This window comes from Narcine bancroftii, chromosome 3, assembly GCF_036971445.1.
Source record: "Narcine bancroftii isolate sNarBan1 chromosome 3, sNarBan1.hap1, whole genome shotgun sequence".
Taxonomy (NCBI): Eukaryota; Metazoa; Chordata; class Chondrichthyes; order Torpediniformes; family Narcinidae; genus Narcine; species Narcine bancroftii.
Window position 1 is genome coordinate 111,435,928 of NC_091471.1, and position 6,830 is coordinate 111,442,757.

The following is a 6,830-nucleotide window of genomic DNA, read 5'->3' on the forward strand; positions in this document are numbered from 1 at the left end:
TCCAGGGGCTAGTATTAGGTTCAATGATCCCCTCAGCCAAGTAAGGGAGAAGGGGGGAAAAAAATGAGGAGGGGTTAAAAAATAATAATAAATAAATAAAACATAAAAAGAAAAAGAAGAAACAAAGGGGAGCTTTGTTGTAATGTGAAGATAAAAGTCTTTTCTGGAGGGAGTTGGGTGGGATAGAGTAACAGTCACTGCAAAATCAGTTGACACTTGCGAACGGGTTAGCAGTCCAAATGGAGAGAGGAGTTGTGGTTTCCTGGCAAGGGACAAGGGGCGACTCGGGGAGGGGGGGGGGAACAATTGGGGTTAAGGGAATTTTAGATGTGGGAATGGTTGAAATATTTTATATTTTAGAAGTGTCATACTGTGCGTTCAAAAAAAGAAAACTGAGAAATGGAAAAGGGGAAAGGTGGTGGTGAGGAAGTGGAAATGAGATGTAAACAAAGTATGAAATGGCCATGTTGAACTATATGACTATAAATATTAATGAAATGCATACCAAATCAAAAGGAAGAGGCTATTACATTTACTGAAAAAAGAAAAAAATTGATATAGCATTCGTGCAGGAAACACATCTAACTGAAGGTGAACACAATAAATTAAGGAGAGACTGGGTAGGGCACGTAATGGCAGCATCGTATAATTCAAAAGCCAGAGGAGTAGCTATATTAATCAATAAAAATGTACCTATCAAAATAGAGGAGGAAATAATAGATCCAGCAAGGAGGTATGTAATGATAAAGTGTCATATATATTCAGAATTTTGGAATTTGCTCAATATATATGTACCTAATGAAGAGGATCAAAAATTTATGCAAGATATCTTTTTGAAGATTGTAGATACGCAGGGGAATATATTGAAAGGAGGGGACTTTAACCTTAATTTGGATTCAAAGATGGATAAAACTGGACAAAAGACTAGCAGAAAGAACAAAGTAGCCAAATTTATGGTTAAAGTCCCCTCAGGACAGTTGCAGGAAATGCAACTTTTGGATATTTGGAGGAGACAACACCCAAAGGAGAAAGAATACTCATATTATTTGAGTGGACATAAAACATACTCAAGGATTGACCTGTTCCTGTTGTCAGCCCATATCCAAGGGAGAGTTAGGAAAACGGAATATAAAGCTAGATTGCTATTGGATCACTCACCCCTGTTATTAGCAATAGAGCTGGAGGACATCCCACCAAGAATGTATAGATGGAGATTAAACTCCATGCTACTTAAAAGACAGGATTTTAGAGAATTCATTGAACACCAAATTAAAATGTACTTTGAAATAAATACGGAATCAGAGAAAGACAAATTTATATTATGGGATGCAATGAAAGCATTCATCAGAGGGCAGATAATAAGTTATGTAACTAAGATGAAGAAGGACTACAATTGGGAAATAAAACAGCTGGAAAGGGAAATAATAAGTACAGAAAAAGAACTAGCACAAGGGAAGATACAACAAAAAGAAAAGAATTAGTGGTCAAAAAAAATAAAATATGAAACACTACAAACGTATAAGGTGAGAAGAACATAATGAAGATAAAGCAGAAGTATTATGAGCTAGGAGAAAAAACGCACAAAATACTAGCTTGGCAAAACAGAACAAGCTAAAAGAACAGTTTTGGCATCAAGGAAAAAGGACGAACAAATTACATATAACTCAACAGAGATCAATGAAAACTTCAAAGAATTCTACAAGCAATTATATCGAACTGAGAACGAAGGGAAAGAAGACAAAATAGATGAGTTTCTAGCTAAAATTGAACTACCGAAATTGCAAAAAGAGGAGCAAAACAAATTGATAAAACCATTTTAAATAGAGGAAATGCAGGATATATTAAAAAAAACCCCTGGAGAAGACAGACTCCCAATAGAATTCTATAAAACATTTAAAGACTTATTAATTCCTCCTCTCCTGGAAGTAATGAACCAGATTGAATAAATACAAAACATGCCAGATTCATATAAAACAGCAATAATTACAGTAATACCAAAGACGGGGAAAGATCCACTAACACCAGCATTGTATAGACCAATACCTCTACTTAACACAGATTATAAGATAATAGCAAAACTATTAGCAAACAGATTGGCCGACTGTGTACCAAAAATAGTAAAACTAGATCAAACTGGATTTATTAAGAAAAGACGAACAACGGACAATATCTGTAAGTTCATTAACTTAATCCATGCAGTACAAGGAAATAAGACGCCAACAGTGGCGGTTGCTTTAGACGCAGAGAAAGCCTTTGACAGGGTAGAATGGAATTATTTATCCAAAGTACTACAGAGGTTCAACCTACCAGAGAAATATATTAATTGGATTAAAGCATTATATAAGGGACCATTGGCGAAGGTGACAGTAAATGGATATATATTGAACCAATTTAAATTAAGCAGGTCAACTAGGCAGGGATGTCCACTATCTCCCTCACTGTTCGCTTTAGCTATAGAACCATTGGCAGAACTGATAAGAACAGAAAATAAAATAAAAGGGATAAAAATAAAAGAGAAGGAATATATAATCAGTCTATTTGCAGATGACATCATAGTATACTTAACAGAACCAGAATTATCAATAAAAGAATTACATAAGAAATTGAAGGAGTATGGAGAAATATCGGGGTACAAGATCAACGCAAATAAAAGTGAAGCGATGCCAATGAATAATGCGGATTTCCCAAAGTTTAAGAAAGAATTACCATTTAAATGGCAAATACAAGCAATCCGGAACTATGAGAAATACAATAAACACGAGGTTACGCATGATACAATATAATTGGTTACACAGGCTATGTATCACGCCCCAAAAGTTAAATAAATGGGACCCAACAGTATCAGATAGATGTTTTCGCTGTAAGGAGGAAACGGGAACAATAATACATGCAATTTGGGCATGTGAGAAAGTGGAAAAGTTTTGGGAAGATCTAAATCAGGTATTTAATAAAATCATAAAAAGAAACATACCAAAAAATCCAGAGATCTTTCTTCTAAGTAATATAAGAAGTAAAGAATTAGGCCTCAAATTGGATGAAGCACAAAAAAGATTTATTATGATATCCTTAGCTGTAGCAAAAAAATGTATAATGTCAACCTGGAAATCAGAAGAGAGCCTGAGAGAACAGCAATAGTACATAGAAATGAATAAATGTATTCCATTTGAAAAAATAACATATAATTTAAAAAATAAAATCACAGTATTCGAATAAATTTGGGAACTGTACATGGAACACAACAGAGAGGGCCTACCGTAGTCCTTCACCCCCTAAAATGATAGAATGAGAAAGACGAAATGAACTGACCCAGTGTGTAAAAGTAAATGACACAATTTTCTTGTTTTTTTTTTCTTTGTGTGATGACATTGTTTAATGGGTTTATTGTATTGTATATAACCATATAACCATTTACGGAGCGGAAACAGGCCATGTTGGCCTTTCGAGTCCGCACCTGTTCACTGATTTTGTGCGCCCTCTTCAAGCATTGGTCCCGGTAGATCTTCATTCAATAACGATGGGCGAATTCAATGCAGGTGGAATCAGATAATAGCAAAACTATGAGCAAACAGATTGGCTGTCTGTGTACCAAAAATAGTAAAACTTGACGAAACTGGATTTATTAAGAAAAGACAAACAATGGACATTAACTTCATGGACATTAACTTAATGGACATTAAGTTCATTAACTTAATCCATGCAGTACAAGGAAGTTGAACATTTAGTGGGTAGGGAGGGGGTGGGAAGGAGGGAGGGAAGGGAGCGGGGTAAAGGGGAGAAAATGACACTGTGCATATTCAAGAGGGAAATGTTTGTGTGTATTTTGGTTAATATGGTTCATAGTTTGAAAAATTTTTAAAAAAAATAAAAAAAATGATCCCCTCAGGCAGAAGCCATTTCACCTCTGACTTGACGAATGCCCTATTACCCATGCTGTATCACCTGCTCTTAGCAGCGACAGGCTTACAGTCAGGGGTGAGAATGGTGAACAGGGGTCAGGGAGATAGCAAGAGGGTGGACAGCCCGCAGGTCAAATGCAGAGGGTGGATTGCAGTCTGCCACTTGGATACATGTAGAGGGGAGGGTGAGCAGATTAAAAACTGCTGGTGGCAAACCATGAGGGGAGGATAGGATCTGTCAAACTCCATAGTGACTGTCTTGAGATGGCACTGGAAGTCCATCCCCAGTATCATGTGCATGCAGATCTGTGCCAGAAGTGATGCTGGCCAAGATGGCGGCCTCCATGCACACACGCTGTATTGTTGCTTGGGGGTGGAAGTGACGCTGGCCAAGATGGTGGTTGCCCCACTGCCCACACACGGCGCTGCTAGGGAAAGGAGAAGCTCTGGACTTACAAACCTTTGCGCAGTGTCCCATCTTTTCACAACCTGAGCATGCCACTTCCTTGGCTGGGCAGCACTTACAGGGATGTTTCTGTTGGCCACAGAAGTAGCACTTCAGGTGCTTGGTGGCAGTGGGTATTTGCTGAAATCAGGACACCCCTTTATGGTGATGGCCTGCATGGCAGCAGCCTAGGACCCCGCATCCCCCACGGGGCAGCTGCGTTTTCGGAGAAGAATGAGTTCATGTAATGGAGGGCTACATCCAGCATTTTATATCAAAGGCCCACTGCAAGGTCAGTTTATCCTGTTCCAGCAGCTGCTGGTAAATATAGTCTGAATGGATGCCTGCTACACAGGCGTTCCAGAAGAACTCATCTGTATAGACATTTGCAGTAACGTCCCTGCATTTGCAGGCTTGGCCAAGTTTGCGCAGGACCCAAAAATATTCTTCGAGGTGCTCACAATGTGGCTGCTTGCAAGTGGCTAGGAGATACCTTGCATAGACCTCGTTCGTCCTAGGCCTGTACCGGTTTTGGAGCTTGTTCGTTGCCTCTTTGTACATAGTGCAACCCCTGATCACTGTGTAGGTGTGGTGGCTGACTTGCGATCGTAGTAGACGCAGCTTGTTGTTGTCTGATCCCATGATTTGCAGAAAGTCGTTGAAACAGTGTAGCCAGAGCTTGAATCAGTCTGGAGCTTTGGGCGATTGTGGATCAATGTCCAGCTTGTCCAGCCTCAGCAACTTGTCCTTTGCGATAAAAAATTATGGGAATATAATTGATACACTATCAATAACTTTAAAAGATAGGAAGTTATTAGACAATAGGCTTTTATTAGACTTTGCTGGCCCAATTCCAGGGTTCATACTGGAGGACAGACTTGGACGTAACTGCCTTTATTATGGAATTCCAAGGGGAGGAGTCACACGGTTAGTTAGCAAGGTGGCGGGCCAGCCATACACACAGGGACAGTACAAATGGAATAGCATTACCGTGGTATCACCACAGATATGCCGAGACAAAGGCTGCCAATGGTGGAATCTGATAAGAGGTGAGCATAGTCCTATGGAAGAGCTGTTAGGGAAGAACAGATGATACCAAATGGACCCAAAGAGGGGAAGGATGTTGGGAAGGTGGTGGAATGGTATTTCTTGCAGAAGTTTGGGCAAGCAACATAGCCTGCCCCCTATACCCCTGGGTATAGCCAAGCCTCAGAACTGGAAAGAGGACACTAAGATTGGTTTATTTTTCCTTTCAGAGAATGGGTGAGTTTTGAGGAGACAACCTCAAGGTTCCTACTGCAGGCAATCCATGCCTTAGGGATGTATAGAAAGGCAGAGATCACTATTTCCCTAAAGATCACAAGTTTACTGCCTGGATTGAGGCGTTGAAAATACATGCTCAAAATCTCCTTGAATGAATGTAACATCACTACCAAGCCCTGGGAAAGTTTGGGATCTTTCAAAGTGGAGAAGGAATATTGAAAACATCAAGGCTATGCATCAAGAGCACACAGAAGCCTTGCTTATGTAGCAGAAGGAATGCATCGTCTCTAAGTTCCTCATGCCCACCCCATCAGATACCTCCTGTACCATCTGCTGAAGAGACTGCTGTTTCCACCTTGGCTTCATTAGCCATGAAATCTGAATAGGAACAAATCTCAAGTGACTTCTGAAGGAAGAGGATTTCCACCTATCCCAGTGTCACTGCTGGCAGGAAACCTGTATAAATAGGTTGATCCTGTCCTGATCCCAGATGCTTCAATAACAGCAGCAATGGGAGAAGGGTGAACCAGGAACATACTCTTCCCTCAAACTTCAACTATGCAGCACCAAGCATCAGAAAAATTGCATCACATTTTTGAACAATTTAACAAGGGAAGATTGGTTTGGTTTGAGTAAGAATAGTTTTAAATTCAATGATCCCAGCAAGCATGTTTGACACAGCATGAGATGCAGCAATGGGCAGCTCTGTATTTCTCTCATGTCACGGCAGTGTTAGAATATTTTAGCAAAGTTCATACAAATAAACACCAGGCTAATTGTGCTCAATAAGCACATGTAGAGTCCCAATGAAATTCCAAGCCTTCAGCTATTGGCAAGAATTGGGTTGATGGACTGTATTGTTGGAGATGGTGCACAGTTAAAATTATCAACATTTCAGCTGAGAAAAGTATCGAAATGGAAATCTATGACTCATTTTAGTTTTATCTACACAGACCAGTTTGATAATTTATAAGTCTTGTTGACACAAGCAGATAGGCTTACAGCTCTGACCTATGCAAACAATACAGAACATTAGAGATGCAATGTATTATTTAACAGTGAAGGCTTTGACTGCATCATTTTACTCTCCCGTTAATTTTTTTTATGCATTATATATAGCACTGCAAGAAATAGTTAATTCTAAATGTAAAGACAATGTAAAATGCAATTTACCCCAAGGACAGAAAAAACCTCGGTCTATGACCCTCTCCAGTACTGAGCCCCGA